This window comes from Engystomops pustulosus, chromosome 1 (genome assembly GCF_040894005.1).
Source record: "Engystomops pustulosus chromosome 1, aEngPut4.maternal, whole genome shotgun sequence".
Lineage (NCBI taxonomy): Eukaryota > Metazoa > Chordata > Amphibia > Anura > Leptodactylidae > Engystomops > Engystomops pustulosus.
This window is the reverse complement of record NC_092411.1, coordinates 229,641,438-229,664,347: the sequence shown is the minus strand read 5'-3', so window position 1 is coordinate 229,664,347 and position 22,910 is coordinate 229,641,438. Positions and strand designations below refer to the sequence as shown.

At 36.8% G+C, this 22,910-nt stretch overlaps 1 protein-coding gene across 2 annotated transcripts in view; it reads right to left on the bottom strand.

Annotated features, from left to right (window-relative positions):
* FSTL5 (follistatin like 5) overlaps positions 1–22,910 on the bottom strand; it is a 335,086-nt gene that overhangs the window by 84,547 nt on the left and 227,629 nt on the right. The window lies entirely within an intron of this gene.

Genomic DNA, 22,910 nt, shown 5'->3' with positions numbered 1-22,910 from the left:
TATTATAATCCATCTAGTTTTGTGGGTTGATAATGTGGTCAGATTATCAGGGCACAGGTGTATATACACTTTCATCTGGCTTCTGACATTGCACTAACACACTGATACATACAAAGAGATGAGACAGATCAGAGATACATGAGATTATTGCACAGAGGCTGATAGACCATTACACTGTTACACTGTGGGCTCTGCTACAGATCACAGCTATGTGCCTGCATTCCCTTTGCCTCCGATCACTTATCTCCTTGTAGCTTGTAGTTTTAAGCTTGTCTCTTCTCACAATCTTCTGCCAGGATGTGAATCGGTGTATGTGCCAGTGTGAGCTCTGTGCTAGGACTGCAGTGGGCGTGGCTACAGACATAAGACACAGAAATCTCATCTGCAAAACTCACACAAAAATCAAGATGGCGGCCCGACCCTAAGTCTGAAGTTACAGGGTTGGATCTAGGGGCAGCTGAAATTGTGTACAGCAGGACTGATAGAGACAGGTTGTATTTATATCTGTGAAATGTGTAGTGACTTAGAGAATGTGTTATTTTGATGTGCTGAGTACATACAAGAAACTTTCCTTTGTGGAAATACCCCTTTAACATTTATTATCCATAAATTTTTTTTGATGTTTATACATATCTGGATAAAAGCAGACCTAATCATATGCAACACCATCAAGTTGTAGAACAATGTTGAAATTCAAAAGTTAAAGAGTAAAAAACATACACGCGCACCAAGCAAAAGCACCATGACTTAATGGAAATGGAAAAAAGATTTTCTCTGGGCTTCCAAACAACTTTTCTTCCTGGCCAACTGTACATTTCAGTAGCTCATATGATGCGCTAAAGCAGTAATAGTATCCCAGTTAATTGTCAGGGTCTTAAAAAATTAGGGGCACAGGGCAAAGGATATGTTTCCCTGTTCAACCCCAAAGAGATATATATATATATTAAACAAATTCACAGCTCCACCACTTTACAGGACTTAAGTCCGGGTACTCGCCCTTCTCAGTGGTTTGACTCTCCACCTCTTCATACAAAAAGTAAAAAATAGGTTGCACACCAAAATGTAAAAAAGAGTGGGTACTTTATTCCCCAAAGTGCTATATATATGTATATATTTTTTTGGAAACAGCACATCAATAATACATTTTTCTAGCCACAACAGGTAAGCTGTATGAAAGGTGAAAGTCTACATGATGACAGCTTAGATAAAGAAGCTTAGTTCCCTATGAGGTAGCTGTCTATAAAAAGCCTGCTTAGATATAGTGGCTTACATTTATCTAAGGTAAATGTCTATATTATGTCTGCTATGTACAGTGACTCACATCTATGTAAGGTGGATGTTTACCTAATAGCAGCTTAGATACGGTGGCTTGAAGGATTTATGATGCTACAATTGTGAGATATTAAAGAAGATTAAAATGCTGTAAAGCGTCTTGTGAGTTCCCCTTGGCTTTTCCCCTTAGGCAACTGCAACAATTTCAACCTCTATAGTTACACCACTGTTCCACTAACTCCAAGTCCATAAAGCTGCATGTCATATTAGTCTTATACGTCTTAGAGTAACAGCTGCTTTATCCACATTTAATAAGCAACATCTTTTCTTTACATAAGCGGTGAGTTACAAAGCTGAAACCCCCAGAAAACAAACACTTAACCATTACTTTGTGCATATTTGATAAGTTCTGTCTGTTCTTGCATTTTAACCAGTACAGACAACTTTCTGACACTAAGGTCACTGTTAGCACATTGGGGCAGATTTATCAAGCTTTCTGAAAGTCAGAACATTTCTAGTTGCACATGGCAACCAATCACAGCTCCCCTTTACAATATTCATGAGCACTAGTAAGATGAAAGCTGAACTGTGATTGGTTGCCATGGGCAACTAGAAATATTCTGACTTTCAGACAACTTGATAAATCTGCTCTGTTCTCTGCAGTGGTTCCTAGTACAGAAGAAGAGTGCAATATCGGCAAAAGAAAAGTAGAATAGTAATTCAGCATCAACAAAGACTATCTAGTGCCTTTCTCTAAGGAGTTAAGTCATTAGACACATTTTTAAGGTTCCTTATCTCTACGCTGTAGATGGATACAGAACAAAAAGCTGATTTACAAAAATTGCTAAAAAGGAGAAGAAAGGAAAAAAGACAAATGTTCATTTTTCTTTAACAAAGTATATTATAAAGTTTACTATTATCCTCTGCACTACTAATTTATGCAAAACTGTAAAGTATAGATACCCTTTGAGCTGTATTCTGTTGTGGTGGGTGGATCCAACAGAGTATCTTCCAGTTTCCCAGTGAACAAATCTTATGCTACTTGTAATGTCAGCAGACCACACACTAATTAAAACGTACTTTTACAACTTTATATCACAATCAATTAACTAACTGAATGATTTGGGATGGCAGAGCAGCTTATCTCACGGAAACACACTTTTGATGTCACCCCATAATGACCTGCCTGATAAAGATCTTGTTATGTCAAAGCAGCTAACGGAAACACAGTTGTGATGTCACTGTAGTGCCACTGGTTTGTCACCGCTGTAATTTGCCATTCACAGACATTGGGATGAAAGATGTTTCGCTATTTTTCAGAATTTGGGTCTACTATAGTCCTAGGAGGTTAGGCAACATCTTTTGAGAAGTTTTCAGAGTGGTGGCACACACTGGGGGAGATGTATTAATGTATCAGTCTTTAGACCAGTGCAGAGTAGACCTATATAGTTCTCTGCTGCTTCAAATTAATTATTGAAGTATTAAGTATTGAATTTTTTGGTGCACAGACTGAATTTACTGGCACACAGGCTATTTTCTGTCCAGTCACGCCCCTAGTTACTGAAAACATGCCCTTTTTTTGGATGAGTCAGAAAACTACCAAAAATGGTCTAAAACCTTCAGTTAATGTGGCGCAGGGCATTCCTGTTGTAAATAACTTTAGTTGTATGGCTTAGACAGATTGATACATGTACCATACCTGTGCAGCAAATACATAACAGAAACCCTTCCAACAGAAGCCAATAACACACTATCTGGTTTTTAATATGGCTATGTCTATTCTCGAATTATGAGCACTAAATATGACTGGGTCAGAAGCATATCAAATCAATAATAAAAAATTAGAACAAAGTAACGTTTTGTTCACATGTATACTTATAATTTCTGTTTTATCATAATTTTTGAGATGAAAACAGCAATTACATAAAAATCATTTTAGAATCATTACAATTCACATGGGTAGGTCTACATTGGGTAGGTCTACAACTGATAGGTTGGTTCTTGAAAAACTCTTTAAAAACAAATCAGACATATCTTACCAAAATACGTATCATTCAAGTGGAATTTATAAACTATGTAACAAAAAAAACTTAGCAGCAGCCGCAGTTAGTCCATAAGCGCCTGTGATATTTAGAAATGAATTCATGTAGTGCTGCATATTAACACAGAAACAGTGTCAGAAAAAGCAGCTGCATCTGATTAGATAATCATAAACCATTACAACCCAATCATTCACAAGCAAGCTGGCACCAAGTTCTCTGCCGCTAGATGTATACTTATCTTTAGATCTACAGCACCTGTGGTGTATTCCATTACATGCAGGCAAAATCTTGATTAAACAGCCAAGAACATATAGTACATAAATTTTAGTTTGAAAACTTGAATTTTAAAGAAAAGGGCAATGTAAGTTCTCAATGAGGGGATTTATCATAACTCTGAGGTGTGTTTTTGTGTGCCAAAAGAATGGTGTCCGTAACTGCGCCATGTTCATGGCACAATCAGCCATAGTTAACTCTCAGTAGTCGAAAAAAAATTAAGGTAGCATTTTTTGTCTAAAAACTAAAAAAAAGAAATAGTTAAAACATTCTGTTTGCAGTCAGTAAATCTGATCAAAGGCTATGAAAACAGAGACTAGAGAGCACAATTATGGTTATAAGGGTAAATACAAAAGAATATAGCTGCAAAATATAACAGACTATATTTTATTAATATTGAGAGACCAGAAAAACCTTCAAATGCATTATGTGCTCAAATTTTTCTCAATGGAAACATTACATTTGGTACAAGGTGGTTGGTCACAGAGATAATTAAACCATCTGCACAGCTAACATCAATATTATTATTATACTTTGCTATTTAAAGTGGACCTGCCACATGAAAAATGTAGTATATTCTACAAGCAACATGTAGAACAGGGGAACAGACTGGTGTCACCCATTCTGTTTGTCTGTCCTGTCTTCCCTTGACCATTTCCCTGGCTTATCATTCTAGTAATGACACCGTTGATCGACATTCCTCATATTGAAATGCCGTTAGGGCGTGCATTGGGGGATGTCTTCTGTCTGCTATTTAACAAGAGTTGTGGAAGGAGAAGAAACATCTGATAAAGCGTTCTTTTCTGGAGTTCAGATAAAGAGCAAACACTTCTGATTCCAACAAAACAACATTGTAAAGATTTACACTGCCTCCTTGGTGCTCCTTCTTTGTTAAACAGTCACAGTACGTATGTAATAAATTCAGCAACCTTGGGCTCCAAGGTATCTGGGGTTAAGCTACCTGTGTTGGATTCCTGAAAGGCACTGATTCAAGATCTGGATGAGAAAACTCCTTTAGAGCTTTTGAAGTTACACCAGAAGGTAATAAATTGACTAAACTTTATGTTATCCTCCAAAGCTATTTGTCACCCATTTCCTTCCATAAAATGGGAAGAATCGGGAACCTTCACTATTAATGCTGATTATTTTCACATGTCTTGATCAGGTTCATTGATAACATCATTTTAGGGGGAATAGTGTATCTTCTCTTGGTCATACTGGACAAACTGCCTGTGTTCCTATTTGGGAACTCTGGCCACAGTATGCAGTATGCTCCTGAAGGAGGCCTAATTTAAGACTGAAATAGCTATTGTCCTCCAATGGATGGATAACTGTCCAATGGAAGCAGTTGATTAATGTAATCATCCCATACAAAAAGCTGGTATATAAACACAGGAACCACCCTGATAAATTCAATGAGATTTGGGACATTTGATGTGTTTTTGCATTTAGATCCTGTTCACCTAATGACATTTCAGTGGCAATAAAATGTTCAGTGAATCCTTTATACAGACAGATCTGTGCTTCACTTGGTGGTCTCCCCTTTCCCCCAATTTCAGGTTTAGTAGCCATTTGTATTGGTATTTTGCTATTGGTTATTTCTCCTTTTCTTTTTGGTACTTTGATGGACATTTACACAGTGGATTCAACTGTTCTACTGTTCTACTGACTCTACTGTTACCTATTTTACCACAAATGACATGAAAATCCAAAAGAAGTTATATAGTGTTTTTAAGAAAATTATAAAGTACACATCTATCTATCTGATGTCATGATTTCCCCGGCCATTTTCATGGGTAGATGTATTTCATAGGTTTCTTTTTATTATCTGTATACCTGGCCTTTCCATAGTTCTTATCATTTGAATTGAATTCCATAAAGCTCCCAAATTAGCCTATTATTGGTAATAGTTTTCTATTTAGCAGTATATATCCTACATGTATGAAATGCAGGATAATGTAGAGGTTCAATTAGCAAAGAGCATGCAAAGTGTCTCCCCGTGAAATGCTGTATTTCATTGTAACATTTTGTCTTTATTGAAAGAAATAATAAGATCTGTGGTTTAACATAATAAGTACATAATATTTTGTGGTTAGAAATTCAGAGTATGAATGAACTCTTTTTGTATTCCAGGTTTCCTTTCCTATAATAAGTTTGCATCTATTATCTTTGATTTCTCTTAATGTGTTAGGCTGTCCTAGGAGACTATTCAATGGCGCATCTTTTACATGAAGAGAGATTTATGTGAATTTTCCCCTAGTCTATTACTTCACATCCCCAGTATGTGACCTCTCATTTAGCCTTCATCTTTCTATTATCTTTTTAATATTCTTGAGGCATTTCGAATTTCCATCACGATTCCCTTACCTCTTCATTCCACTAAGCAGATAGGTTGCATTTTAATTAAGATTTTCTAGTTGTGTGCACATTCCTTATCCCTCCAAAATATACACAAGTAAATCTAATTATTTCAGCAGTTGTTTTTTATCAAGTAGGGATTAAGAACAAATTACACTAATTAATAAATTGTTATGTGAAAAAATATTCATCAACATGTAGTAATATACTGCGTAATAATGAAAACTTAAGATGGGCAGCATTATGAAACTTATACTTTGGATTACTGTTTGAATAATTTACGATGTACAAAAAATATCTGTAATAATTTTTTATAATCATTGGATTAAATTTTTTTAAAAATGTAAACAAGTAATAAAGCAATACACACAACTAGTAAATAAAACATGATTTCTTAAGATATTAGCAATGCGAATGGAATTATTTCCTTGTGAAAAATTGGAGCACACAATATTTTTAGGGAGTGCTAGACAAACTGCAGTGCCACTTTCAAGGTAACACAATGTACCTTATACGAGTGGTGTCATCAAGAACTGTTCAGAGCCCTTTCTACATATGTATGTCCTAGAAATAAGGGTGCTTTAATTTTTTAATCTGAATCAAAATCTGATTGAAAAAAGCATGCTCTTTTATTAGTGTTTTCCATGTAGTTGACATAGAAAACAGTTTGCTTACATAAAGAGATACATTTTTTGTTTCAATGACTAATAATGCAATATACAGATGTGTCCACTAATACACTAAATACAATTAGAACTGATAAACAGAGTTTTGTCAAGGCTTGTACTGCGTGCAGATCTTAATAATGTAGTAATAACTATCACACAACCATGAATTGCAACTTTTTCACTACTTACATCACCTTTATGCTTAGTCGGTGTAGAAGAGAGTTGAGTGACGTATTCCCCCCTCGCCGGCTGAATATATATAGCCTGTGACTATTCCTGGATGCCAGCACGCATGAACAGCCACCAGATATATATCAAGAGGCCAGAGCCTCTTAGTATATCTGGCATGGTGGGAGGGGTATGGTAAACATCCAACGCTGGTTGTAAATCCCCCCATAGTGCCATCACTAAAACATTACCTATTTTCCTCACTCATGCCGTTGGTGTGCCTCAAGGCTCTGCCCTAGGATGGGGTTAACATCAAGAACTGGTGGTAAATCCCCCCATAGTGCCATCACTAAGACATTACCTATTTTCCTCACTAATGCCATTGGTGTGCCGCAAGGCTCTGCCCTAGGACCTCGACCCTTTTCATTTATACCTTTGGCATTAGCTGGCTCATTAAGTTAGATGACTTACAATATTACTCCTATGCTGATATACTGGATTAAAAATGGTCACCAGCCAAGCACAAAAAAATCACTCATCAAGCCGAAAATAGTGATAACCCCCCCATAATCTTCCTTCCACTCCACACATTCCTTTGAGGTATTAATCACAATTAATGGCTACTCACTCTGACCAGTTCCAAAAGTCATCTGCCTTGGAATAACAGCTAATTTTATTCTTTCAGAACCACATTCTGGGCCTTAAATGTCCTTTTTTATTTCTATGATATGCATGTGAATCCCTTTTCGAATATGCAGTGTATTAGCATTATTGGTGTGACATAAATAAATAATAACTATAACAATATCTATAATACATAGCATATCCCTGTGTATCACTTTGTGCTAACATATTACAAAATTTTTCATATTTTGTAAAACATATCTAGACATTTAAAGATAATAGAAAGGGAAAAGATATGCATGTTTGTATAAATAACATGCAGCAGTTTTCCATTTTCCCATTTTTTTTTTTGCTTTTTTTATTGGGTCAGTCTTTTTAACTTATTAGAAGTATTTTACCCCAAAAGTAAATGAAATAGACTATATATAACAAAATAAAAGGTTTCCCTTGAAATAGTAGCTGACAGTTATTTTGTCAGCATTCTTTACCAATAACATAGAGACAGTTTCTTTGTCAGTTGCTGAGAGGTAGAATCACTATGCCAGCACTTTTTTTGTGATTACAGGTACTTTAAAAATTGGCTGGTACTAGCGAGATAAAAAGTAAAACAAAATTCTATAAATTATATTTATTTCTTCAAGACTACATACACTTTCGTTAGTTTAAAAAAAATATGCAAGAAAAATAAAACAGGTCCGAAAACATGTACAAAGCTCCTTGAGCGATGCAGCAGAACTAACCTGACAATGTGGTACATTTACTGGATCAATACTGCATTGTGAACATCAATAGCATGACATATCCTTTTGGAACAGTGATTGAGAAATAATATCCTTCTGTACAGTAAGAAGCACTACATAAGAAAAGTTAAAAGTTGGACTACTTTTATCAGTAGCTAAGCAAGATTGTGTAGTTTATTAGAGACAGTATTGGATCAGCGTTAAGTTTCTATATATTTAGGAGCTTTGTGTAATAGGCATCAGCTATTTTGTAGGCTCAGTAAAAGTTTAGAAGCACACAATCTTATTAAAATCCTTGAGTTCACAATCCATTCTCACTCAATAGCCTTCCTACAGTTTAGTGTATGCAAATATACTATGCAATGCCCTACCCCGAGTGGCAGTAATAGCAGAAATTATTGGAGACTTGTCCTTCTCTAATGTAACAACAGGTCTTTTTTGCTACAAGCTATGGTAGTTAAACTTCTGAAAGTGAAAGGTTGTTCCAGAGATTATGCTGATTCCACAATTTTTCCTATAAAATATTGGAATGGTTTTTGCCTTCTCCTTGATCAACATTGTAGAATTGTAGTTAAACTTGATGAATTTGCACCTATTTTGGAGCTGTCTGCTGAAGGCTGAAGATATGGGTGGACTACTTTTACTACAACTAGGCAACCCAACCGGTAACCCTGGCACACTAACTTCACAAAACATTCCAGGGAAAGTGCAGGTGCTGAAAGGCACTGGAAGAAATCCCTCTTCAAGGAAGACCTCCTGTCAAAAAGGTGGTCTTCACCTACAAATCTGCACTCTCGTCTGCTAAACAGGATTACTTCATTAATCTTATATCTGACAAACCAAAACAATCATTTTCCTCCTTTAACTACCTTCTGTGCCCACCAGCACCTTCACCCTGCCCCAATCATTTCAGTTGAGAATATCACACTATGAAAAAAAAATAGACAGCATCAGGAAAAGTTTTAACCATCAATTCCTGAAATTCATCCAGAATATGCAATGCTTGTCCCACTTAAAGTGGTATTCCCATCTGGGCAATTACATTTAATTTAATTCATTGCCCCATGTAAACATTTCTTCAATTGGATGTTATTAAAAAAATATTGTCCCTTAGAAAAGAGATAGCTTCCTCGGATACGACCACCTCATATTTTGGCAGCAATGGCCAGACATGCGCTATTGAGTCCTGCCTGACCACCTGGATTCAGCAATCATTACCACAGGACGTCTGTAGGACCTGCAGTCACTCCCAGACATTTCATATACAAAAACCTTTTGTGTCTTTGTGCAATCTCTCCAGCAGAGGTGGCCGTATCCAAGGAGTCATTCTTGTTTCTAAGGGACCAAATGACTACATTTATGAGAAATTATCTTCACACAGGTACATTTTTTAAAAAAAAACATCTAATTGAAGAAATGTAAAGAAATATGGCAGATTAATGAAACTGAATATGAATGCTGAGACAAGAATACCCCTTTAAACAACTTTTCTTCCCTTACTCATGGGAAAGTTTCCTCCATGCTATTTAGCACACATCTTGCTACTTGTGTGCTTGACCCAATTCAATTGCATCTTATCCCTACACTTATTAAAATCCATAATAATGCAATCCATTATGAGGAAAGATTAAAACAACTAAATTTATTTAGTCTAGAAAACAGACGACTACGAGGGTACATGATTAATTTATATAAATACAGGCAGTCCCCGGGTTACATACAAGATAGGGTCTGTAGGTTTGTTCTTAAGTTGAGTTTGTATGTAAGTCGGAACTGTATATTTTATCATTGTAATCCCAGCCAGAACTTTTTTGGTCTCTGTGAAAATTGGGTTTTTAAAATGTTGGATTGTCGTAAGAATCAATATTAACACTAAAGCTTCATTACAGGCACCTGATAACTGTTACAGCTGATTATTGTAGCCTAGGACTAAAGTACAATAAACTACCAATATCCAGAGGTCCGTCTGTAACTATGGGTCGTATGTAAGTCGAGTGTTCTTAAGTAGGGGACTGCCTGTATATGAATGGTCCATACAAAAAATATGGTGGTAAGTTGTTTCAGATTAAATCAAATCAAAAGACGAGGGGGCACTGTCTCTGTCTGGAGAAATCAAGGTTTAATCACCAGAGGCGACAGGGCTTTTTTACTATGAGAACTGTCAATCTGTGGATTAGCCTGCCTCAGGCGCTGGTCACAGCAGGGACAGCAGAGAGATTCAAGAAGGGTCTAGATGCCTTTTTACACCCAAATAACATTGATCGTTATGTTATATAGAATTTTTTCCCCTAAATCCCTTCCTCATGCAATGTCTTCCCTTCCTTGGTTGAACTTGATGGACAAGTGTCTTTTCAACCGTATTAACTATGATACTATGATAATATATGAAACATTTCAGTCTCAACTTAGATCTTCTTCAGACATGGATTGCGGGGTAAAATAGGAGGAAATAGGAGAGCAAGCAGAGCTGACTGCTAAGGAGCATGTGGATAAGCAGTATCCACTGCAAGTGAACATGTGACTTACCGCATATACTCAAGTATAAGCCGACCTGGGTAAAAGCTGAGGCAGCTAGTCTTAACACAAAAAAACTGGGAAAAGCCTAGCGTTGGAAATGCATAGGCCTCCAGCCAGTATATAGCTATTCAGTCCCTTTCCCCCAGTATATTGCTAGTTCCCCCCAGTATATAGCTAGCCAGCCCATAACCCCAGAATATAGCCAGCCAGCCCATGCCTCCAGTATAACCAGCCTCTGCCCCTGAGTGTATAGCTAGCCCCACCTGTGCCTCTCCTTGTGTCAGCAAGTGGCTAACTTTGTAATGCTGGGACCTGAAGACGGAGGACTGAAAGCAAGAAAAGGACCTGCAGGCAGCGTCAGAAAGGTGAGTATAGAGTAAATATTTAGTAGATTCGAGTATAAAACGAAAAACCTGAATATAAGCCTGAAAAACTTGGCTTATACTCGAGTATACGATATCTTCATTTGCGGTGGATACTGCTTATCCACATGCTCCCTAGTGGTCAGCTTGATCTCCTTGATCTCCTATTTCCTCCTATATCACCCTGCAAACTGTGTCTGGAGAAGGTCTAAGTTTAGTACAAAACGTTACATATATTACGGATTGCTATTCAATGTTCTGATTTTCACTATTGAATTACACTATCCTAAAACCTATCTGTTAAGGCTTTCCAAGAATATGCAATAATCGCATTGCTCTGCTCCCTCACCTTGTGTACAGATCCCTCCCATATACATTGTGAGATCTCATGGACAGGGATCTGTTTTTACTTGTTTCCTGATCACTGTGCTTTTGTATATGTACTTGCATGGAATTAACTGTGCTCTATAAATAAATAAAAAATAAATACAATTGAACATTCCAGTTCCTTGAATAGGTACAAAAATATTATTTTACGAAAAAAATAGCGGATTTGTAAATTTTTTATTACAATTTTTACATTTAACAACAAATATATATAAATACAAGTCGGCATATTACAACAACACACATAGATACAGAGTAAGCAGGCTGTTAATAAATCAGCACATTCTTCTGTAAAGGGTCTTTGAAAGACTGTAACTAATGTTCTATATTTTCAGTTGTCAATGAAAGGGAATCTAAATCACTTTCTAGACAAGTAACTATTGCATTGTCTTGGGAAGTAATTTGTTATATCAGTGCTGAGTGGACACAGTAGTTTGACATGCTATCCTATGGAGAATTGATGAAAGTATTCGACTTTGAGGAGGGTCTTGCCATAAACTAGCAAAATACAGCTCTTTCTCTCTGTAAGTTGATTTAGTTACACATCACATTTTTCAATTGAATTTTGGACTTAAAAGTTTTTCAGCTAAATCATATGCATTGATTATGCTGTCTAGACCAGCAGCTCTCCAACAATGTGTCATGCACAGAAATGAAGGGATCACTTTGTTTGTTTGTTTTACGCCAGTGCATAGTATATTTATTTTGGCAACCTTACAGAGTTATCTTTTTGAACTCTTGTGAACCGTTAGAAAGTTCAGATGACAAACTTGATTCAGCGCTGACAGCATATCATAGATATATGTTATTGAAATTTCTCCCACTTTTTTATGTAAGATATTAAACCTGGGATTCAAGTGGAAAAATAGCTTGTACTTACAATACCTGCTAAACTTGTATATAAATAACAATAAAAAAAATAACAATATTATTAGAGAAGAATTATTATACGCTCCTGCATCAGTGTTACTGTACTAATCACATAACATTGAGCAATGGATAATCATTTAAAACAAATAGATCAAAATCATCAATGTTAACCTGCTTCTTATACAGCTAGCGGTCAATTCACACTCCAGAAGTGCCCTCATACTTAAAAATCTAGGTAGCAAGCATGCCCAATATTTTATAAATTTTTTTCAATAACCTTAGTTACCTAATACTGATATGTTCACTTAGGACACATTTGGTTAATAACAATTTTCTTGAAACTAATTTGCTAGAATATTGTAGCACAATGCCAGAAGCCTTTAAGAAATTAAGGTTCACAAGCACATCATGGGAGGATTTATCAGAGCTCTGACTGGTCTGATGTGCATATTTGTGCACCCAAAAAGTTGAATGTCTGTAATTGCTACATTTTCCAGCCTAAAAAAAGTTGATTTGAGCAAAATCATATTGTTTTGAAATTATGTTCCTTAAATATACATACTTTATCAAGAGAGAAGGAAAAGTAGGACACTGTAACTAATGTGCATGCTACTCTTCACCGAAAAAATGTATAGAAATATTAGCTGATTATAAGCTTAAAGGGGTTGTCCACTTTAAAGGAAACCTACCATTTGATTTGGTGCATTATGAAGCAAACATACCTTGAGAAAGCTGTAGCTACACTGAGGCAGGATCATATTTTGGTTAATCCCTGAGCTTAAACACAGCAGCTGGGAGATGGTGCAGCAATTGATTATTCTGCCTTCAGGCAAAACCCAGGGATTACATCATCCTGTGAAGCAGTAAATAACTAATGTGCTGAGAGAAGCACTGAGCCCAGGCACAGAAGCGACAGAGGTTCATTATCATAATTTTATAATTGTTTTATCAGCAAAATCAAGATATGATCCAGCATCGGTGTAGCTACAACATTCTCAAGGTATGTTTGCTTCATAACGCATCAAATCAAATGGTAGGTTTCCTTTAAGCTATTTTAGCAAATAAATGATATTGTTTATGTAATGAAGTTATTACATTTAGCAATATACTTTCTGTATCAATTCCTCACAGTTTCTGTACATCTCTGCTTGCTTTCTTCTTTCTGTCATGCAAAAGGATGTTTATTTGTTTACTTCCTGTAGATAAACACTGGTCCATGGTCATGTGTTGTCACACAGGTGCACAGCTTATTAGCCCCATACAGCTTAGATTGCACTGTGTGATATAACGAGCTGTGAACCTGTGTGACATCACATGACCGTGGACGAGTGTTGATCTACAGGAATAAAACAATGAAGCTGTGATGCATGACAACAAGTAGAGATCTTGGACACTGGGAAGAATTGAAACAGAAAGTATATTAGAAAAATGTAAACACAAACAAGTTATTAAACGATCAGTTATTTGCTAAAATGTGCTTTAAGAATTTCAACTGCAGTCAAACATCTGCTACAAAGGCAAACAGATTAATGGGATGTAGAAAGCTATGTGCAACATGTGCGCACATTTACAGCTAATGCAGGTGAACGAGCGGCCCCGCGGCACACAGAGAATTTTCACACATGCGCAAATAAGGCATGAGAAAGCTATAGATGGTAACCTGGGAGATTTATATAGAAACAAAAGAAGAGAAGGTAATATAAATGCCTATTATATCTAGAGAATGGCTCATATTTATTCATTTGTAAAAATTGCTTAAAATTAACTACTTTTTTACTAAAAAATGGTTATTAGGGACAATCTGAGTGGAATTTAGACAGTTATTATTTCACAGACATTGCAGTGTATTATAATAATACTGCTCAATCTGTGATATATACTGGCAGCCAAGTTGATTCTTTTGAAAAACACTGCCTGTCAGTATGCTTTGTGTTGTGATGCTGTGAGATGGAACATGCAATGTTATGCTGGACAAATTACAGCAAGCACAAAGTCCTCATGGCGGCTGCTGCTGTACTTTTATTATTTGGAACTATTCTGTTTGTGTAACACATCTTAAGCCACCTAGAAAATGTATTGTTGTTGCTATATCAAAACAACAGGCATCAGACACCAACTGACAGGATATACTTTAGGCTTCGGATGCTTTTTGTCAAAGAAAAACCTCAGGCATAACTTTCCATGTGTGTAGAGGTTACTGGTGAAACCGCTTATTAACTGCAGTGGTGACCTGTCCTCGAGCAGTATATCACCTGCCTAAAGGTGAATGGTATCTGCTGGTGTGGATGAGGAGCTATGGCATAGGAATGGGGTCAGGCAAGTTTACTTTACTTATAACCCCAAATATAACATCTGAAAGTGCTATGTTTTTGGGAAAGGCTACCAAGTAATTTATCACTTCATATATCAGTATAATAAAGATTTATGTTACATCCCTCACCAAAGGCTGTGAATTCAGTGCTTGATAATACCTTAACGACAAGGCCCTTTTGGTTTGTGTATTTTCATTTTTCACTCCCCACCTTTAAAAAATCCATAACTTTTTTATTTTTCCATGTATGGTCAGTGTGAGGGCTTGTTTTCTGCATAACAAGTTACAGTTCATAGTGATGGTATTTAATATCCCATGCTGTGTACTGGGAAGCAGGAAAAAAATTCCAAATGTAGTAAAATTGTTCTTGTGGGCTTGGATTTAATGGCTTTAACTGAGCTCCCTAAATTTTGCCATGTTTTGGCACTAATAACTTTTTCATACTTCAGTGTATGGAGCTGTGGGTTGTGTCATTTAATGACGCTTTCAATGCTACCATTTTTAGGACTCTAGCACCTTTTCATCAGTTTTTATTTTTTATATTTTTCAACATTTTCGACTTTGGGCGCTATTTGCCATTATGGGGTTAAACACCAGGAAAAACCGTTAATATATTTTAATAGATTGGACATTTTGGGATGTGGCGATACCTAACATGTTTGTGATTCTCTCTGTTTATTATGATATCAGTTCAAGGGAAAGGTTTTTTTTTTACTTTTTTATTACTATTTTTCAGACCCCCTACGGTACTTTAACCCTAGATTGTCTGATTGATCCTACTATATACTGCTATACAACAGTATGGCAGTATATGGGGATTTTCCACATCATTGCACATTGTAGAAAATGGTGCGAAAAGAGACAGCCTCAGGTCTTTGTGTGACCAGAGGCTGTCATAGTTGACATCATGGGGAGTGACAATCCAAGCCAAGATGTTCGCGGCAATCAACGGGTCCACCTATCACGGGTGTTACCATATTGCAGCAAACACTTACCGATTATGAAGAGGGCCCAGCTGCGAGACCTCTCCAATCACCTGCAGCCGACACGTGACCTGCTACTACGTCACACGTCGGTAATTCTGTCTTCTTTTGCAGGCAAATACCACTTGCTTAGTAGAGGTTTTGGTTCTTCATAGTTTTCATACATTTCTATTCCCCCCCCCAATGTTTATCTCAGAATTTCACTTTTTAAAACATCCATCCACACACAATTCATAATTGTCCCTTCATTCCATTTTGCACCACTTTTAAGGGTATATGTCATAGAATAAGTAGTGCAACAAATGTGTGTTCTATTTTGTGATCATCTCCAAGAGCTTTTATAAGATACAAAGTCAATTTATTTTTGTATGTTGAACTGTATTCCTGTTATTCCTCATTATCTCTGAATTTCCTGGCATAATATGTGACATTTAAGGTTATTTAACAAAATGAAGGCTTTATCATATCACATTTAAGAAATATGCTTCCAGGTCTGCTTTTCCCAGTGACAGATGACAAACAGGATCATATTGTAGTGCAATGAAGAGTGAAGAAAACATTCCTTTAGGAAACGTGAGAATGTTTCCCTCTCCTTTCTTCTGTAACAAGATCCCTTTTTTCAACTAAGATTTACTAAAGAGTACAGAGTATTTCCTAAACTGGATTCACAAGGCATTTAAAAAGCCACAAAGACCAAATAATGCTCTTTACAACCAGCAGACCCAAGAAGATCTGAAGCTTTTCAGTTTGAGACATATGCTACAGACTCAAAAACTATTTTTACCATTGCCACCTACAGTAGGTCACATTTGCACCTTCAGTCTAAATTTATACTTACATTCCTCAACCAGGACCATAACACATTCTAACCAGCTAAGCAACACAAAAGCTGTCACTTACCAAGCACAACCAGATGGAATCAGACCATTGCAGCCTGTTTTTTCGTCCCAGGCCAGGGGCCTTGTTTTAAGCTACCTTGTTACACCTGCATCCCTGACACTTTTAGACCTTTCCTTTTAAAACAAAATGAAGCAGAGTTGAAAGACAGTTATATGATACTTCTGTAATTTAAAGGGGACTTTTTATGTTGCAAATTTACATGCCCTTATTTTTGGTTATAAGTACAGGTTGATATAATAAAAATAATATTAATAATAATTTGTATTTATTTCTGCAGCGCTTTACAAATAGTTTTGAGAAAAAGCTGTATTTCATTCATTTACTATATGTTTACTATATACCTCTGCTGATTCTATACTTAAAAATAATGTCGGCAGTTCTACTAATTGATTGACAACTATCTCTATATACAGGATGGGGTGTCAATCATTGAGTAGGACTTCCTCCAAGCCAGAATGAGTATTGATTTAAAGTCTGTAGCAATGTCTAAAACTACTTCAGCCTCCTATTCTTGAATGTTTTACTTGCAAAATCTACCGTATATACCGGCGTATAAGACGACTTTTGAAGACAGAAAAATCTTCTGTCTTCTCTGGGGTCGTCTTATACGCCGGTAATGTTTCTTCTCACCTTTTCCGCGATCCACCGAAGCTCCGCTGCTACGCTCCGGCCGCCGGTGACAGCTACGTGGGTGCCGGCGTTGCAGAGAATATGACGTCGGCACGCAGCTGACGTCATATTCTGTGAGCCGCCAGCGCTCAATGAGCTGTCACCGCCGGCCGGAGTGTAGCAGTGGAGCTTCGGTGGATCGCGGGAAAGGTGAGAAGCTGTTTTATTACTAGTGTGCCAAGCAGGCTGGCTATATAGAGGGGGATGCGGCAGGATGCAAACTGGGGGGGCCGGCATTCTGCACAATTGGGGGCCGCCAGGCTGTATAATAGCTGGCTGTATACTGGGGGTACAGGCTGGTAGTATACTAGGGGGGGCAGTTTGGCTATATACAGGGGGAGCTGGCTGTTGGAAAAGGGGTAGTCTTATACGGCGAATATATCTTAAACTCTATATTTTTAACAGGAAAGTAGGGGGGTCGTCTTATACACCAGGTCGTCTTATACGCCGGAATATACGGTACTTCATTTTCAGTTTGGCTCATAATATCTTCAGAATTAGAAATAATAATGTTAGGTGTCAGTTAGAGAGGCTTATAGGCTGTCCTAGGTGTAACACATCTAATGCTAATTTGATTCACTTAATGTGGAATTGCCCTAAAGTAAGGAGATACTGGACAAAAGTTGTAGATCTAATAGACAAAATGTTGTCCACTACAGTTGGGTGTACCCCACTAATTTTCTTGTTGGGTCATGTATCTGATCTTACAGTTCTGGAGAGTCATAAGCTGGCAGTTCTACGATTACTGTATATATACGGTTGATTTCTTTCAACTGGAAAGATGCTAAACTGCCCAAACTTTCTGAGTTCATTGCTAGAGTGAATCTTACCTTACAACACAAGTTTGCATATAGAAAAATAAATTCTCTTAAGATATTTGAAAGTATTTGGGAGCCATGGCTAGATGCCCCATGGTTGGCCCCACTAACACTCACTAGGGACAGAATATTCAGAGGGGGGATGAGATACAGACATCGGTTCTTTACTAATTGTGCCAGGGATTGCCCCCTGCTCGTGACTCTCCGGTATCACTGCCCTGAGAACTGCTGCTTGTTTTTTCTTTTTCTTGAACGCTGTGCCACAAAATTGCTGCAAAATGTGGATTATCACCTATACCCTGCTAATCGTCTTGTCAAATCACAGATGAAGGAACCTGCAACTAATTGGACTCTCTAACAGTTGAGGACTATTGGCCTCAATGGGGGGAGGGGGTTGTTATATTGTATTATTGTAATGATTGTTTTTCTTTTTAATTTGTCTATGTATTGCAAACAAAAAACAGAGACAGTAGTGGTCTTCAATAAAATTTGATTTGATTAACAAAAAAGAAAAAAGAATGTTCTCTTCCTAATACAGTATGATATTTGATGGCAAGTTGTTGGTGGTATGGCAGCTCAACTCCAACTTTAGGCAGGTGTGGTGCCATTGCAGTTGCAATGCCTCAAACAGTCCAGAGAGGGTAGGTAGTGTAATATAGGAATGAGGAGATGATGATTGGTTATACTAGTGAGAAGGAGGCTGGTGGCTTGTGAATCTTGTTAAGTCCGCTAACCCAAAAAATTTACTTTACTGAAGAACTTCTTCCATAAAATGGAGGCACACTACTTGGTTACAAGCTGGTAAACGAGTGGCTAAGACCAGGAGGAAGATGATGGTGTTGATAGTATTGTTAAATTTTGTCTTTCTCTACAGCAGTTGCTTTATGTGAGTCCTTTCCTAAACTAATTCATATTGTGACATCCAAAATGAAGCATCCCCAGTTCCCAGCTGCAGGGTATGATTCTATCCAGACATGTATATCTTGTGGTCACTTTTTGTATCTGAAGCAGGGCTGAACCCAATAAATAATTACAGCAATAAATGGGGTCTTCTAATAAAAAGATTTTGTTAATAAAATATTTTTTTCTGGGTCACTTTCTACATTTGCTATGTATGTAAATATATTATTGCATATTCTTGTTATGTTTATACAAAGGTCCCATAAAAAAAAAAGATCTCAATATAATTTTGGATGATGACATTTCTCATTAGATTTCATCAGGTGGAAAGTTATCACTAATCAGGCTTTGGGTGTTTTCTCTGAGAGCAAATCTCATTATCTGATAGAAGTTATGAGATAACAATGTGTGTGTCATTTACAGTAGCTCTTCCTAGCTAATTTATTCTTTGGGGGAAGAAAATGTCTATCTCATAGATAACAAGCATTATGGTGTATACATGTACATTTAGAAGTCTTTCATCACAGACAACTATATTGTCAATGATGGCAGATCCATATTTTATCTGAATGACATTTACAGCTTGAAAACTCTACAAGCTCATAAAGTATAAGATTAAAAATGTATATGTTTTGAAATATTTGCCTCATTAATGAGATCCAAATCTCTAGCTGTCATCTGTACTGTAATCAGTGACATGCATAACACAGAAACACTAAAGTTTGCCAACCTGAATAAACTGGTAACGCAATGTAAGGAAATACATTCTTATAAACATTAACTCCTTCCAGTTGTTATAAATGAAAAATTCCTGCATTCTAAAGACACTTTAACCCCTTAACGACTTTGCCATTTTTTTTTAATTTCCATTATTCACTCCCCACCTTCAAAAATCTATACGTTTTTATTTTTACACGTAAAGAGCTTTGAGTCGGCTTGTTTTCTGCAAAACAAATTGCACTTTATAGTGATGATATTGAATGGCATGTACTGAGAAGCGGGAAAAAAATTCCAAATGCAGTGAAAATGGTGAAAAAAATGCATCTGTGACGTTTTCTTGTGGGCTTGGATTTTACAGCTTTAACTGTGCTCCCCAAATCACATGTCTACTTTATTTTTTGGGTCAGTACGATCAAGGGGATACCAAATTTGAATAAGTTTTGTAATGCTTTCATACATTTACAAAAACTAAAACCTCCTGTACAAAAATGTTTGTTTGTTTTTTTAATTTTGGCGCTAATACATTTTTCATACATGTGTACATGGCTGTGAGTGTTGTAATTTTTTGTGAATTTTGATGACGTTTTCAGGGCTATCATTTTTAGAACTGTACGTCTGTTTGATTACATTTGCTACTAGCACATTGTCATGAATGCGTTAAAACAAGACAGCCCCGGATCTTTGGAAGACCAAAGGCTATCATAGCAATGGATCATCACTCCCTGATGATGTCAAAGGGAGCAACGTTCTTCGGAAAAATGCACCGCCATCTTTTTTAAACCGCCAGCAGTGCAGGATACCCTTTTCTTTCAAAACAGTATCAAAGTCTAAACATAAACAAAGTCGTGGATTTTGTAGGATTATTGTCAGGTGCCTGGTTAACCAAGTTCATCTGTATGGAGAAAAATACCTTAAGTACCTGAAATAGAAACAGCAGTCTAGAAGAATTTAAATTAGATAAGAAACAGACACATTTTGCTACATAGATGGGGATATGAAAGACAGTTTTGTGTTAGGTCCATACCAAACACTGCAGATTTGGGTCCATGAACCCGACCCTGGACATAACTCAAAAGTTTGGGTTCAGGTCTGGGTTTGGCTTAATCACCGCTAATAACACCCTTGGTGCATGCAGTACAGATTGTGGGTGTTATCTCAATAATTGCCACTGAAATTTTTGTGAGGACCATCATTCCCCTTACCATAATGGGCAGAACTGATCTTCCCGAAAATGACAGGGCCCATCCACTGCTAGGGTTTTCAAGTTTGGGTAAGGTCTAGGCCTAGGCTGAACCCGAACTTCATTAGGTCTCTCAACACTAGTTACAGGTAGTACAAGGTGAAAATGAGCACAGTAACAAGGCACATGGTAGTTATAGTGCATCTGCAGGCAGAGATCATAATAGATCATATTTTTCAGATGCCTGTTCAACATTGTTTTGAAGATACAAATAGAAACTCCTGACATTGAGGACCAGAGAAGAATTTGCCAGCCAAGTATACAAAGCAGCAAGTGAACAACACATGATGCTTACTTCCATTCAACAACAATATTTGGACACTCAGCTTAGAGCTGGCAGAGAAACAGGAGGAACTAGGAGAAATTGATTATTACAGTTTCTATAGTGCATTTGCTGTAGCTTGTGCTGGCTATAGCCAAATTCACCTGGGTGCATGAATGGAGCCTCTTAGTATATTGGGTGCATCTTGAGTTGCATGCAAAATGTGGCAGTTTGTTTACCAGAAGCTGGAGGGCAGTACAATAATGAGTGTCTGCAGCCAACTGTGAACATCATGTTGGAGGGATTGAGTTCCACGAAATGTGATTTAGAATTAGGTCTGGTTAAATGGTCTCCTGAATACTAAGAAAACAGATATATACTTATCAATGATTCAATACAGGGAGTCATCTTATTGGCTCAAAATGTAATTAAGAACGCTCTTAAACATAAAGAAAAACAACATATCCCTGGAATGGATGCAATGTTTCCTATTCTAACATCATCCTGCCTGCACATGTGCACATGTGCTGCATTGAAAGCACATTTGATTTATATTGCACAACATTTACATTTTCCACAACTCTGCACTAATTCTGTACTTTACACACTTAAAACAATATTTGTCTATATGTACGAGTTACTAGTAAATTGAGGTTTTCCAAGGTATTGTACTTTTACAATTTTAGTCAAAGATGCCTCTTGGTTTTTGTTTGATTTCTTAATAAAAGTAAAGTTTTATCTAGATTTTTCTAGTCTCTACAGAGATCAGCAAGTGGAGAGAATATACAAATATTTCCTGACTTTTTAATTTTAAAATCTGCAAACTCTAGGAACCAGGGTATTGTCTTCTCATCTCTAACTCCTAGTAAAACAATAACTTATTTCATCATTTTATGTAAATTTATAAAAAAAATACCTCTTTTTTATAATTAATTTTATTAAATCTAAAATAAGCAGCATAAATTAGCAATGTGTATTTTATCAGGTAAAGTGTTTTATCCTCTCTAAAAATGTAATATTCCAAAAAGAAGTTCCTGTGTCTGGAGTTAAATGTCTTTGCTTCTATGGATTTGTATTATAATTTGAGTTTTTTGTGTTCTGTGTTTCATAAACTTTTTCACAAACAGCTTTATTCTCATTCATTATAAACATATCTGTCATTAGTTATATTCATTAGTCATAGTTCATTAAAAGGAACTTTACTGTAAGTAGCAATGCAAAAAATAAAATGTGTAGTGTAGCGAATGTGTAGTTTAAAAACACAGATGTCAACCAAGGGCTCCAGTATACAGTGCCTGAGAGCATAACTGCTAAGTATAGGTATTGTGTTGATAACACTTAAGTCAGCCTCTTCATTGAAGGCCAAAGGGCAATTGTCCATGGTTATGGAAGTTTCAAGATGATTGGATTAGATTGGAAAGATATACTGGGTCTTGTGAGAATTAATCAACACTACGCCCGCTGTCATGCGTTGAATATAGCTGTGTGGAGATGTCACTGTTACATCAATAACCTATAGGAATGAGATTGTCGCTTTCTCCTCGCCCTTCACCAAGAGTTGATTGGCCATCCGACTAGCAGGAAGTCTATATACTTATCACACAACACACCGGATGCCAGCTGTCTCTATCTACCCTCTATACGATATCATAAGTCCTCCAAGACAGGGTATTCTTTTAACAAGCAGAAAATATTTGACTTATTTTGTGCTTGATATATGCTGTGTAGTTAAAACTTTTTTTTAAATGTGCAGTGTCATATACAGTAACTGAACTTCTAAAACAGTATACTTATTGTGGTGAAATGTTAGACTAAAGTGCATAAAA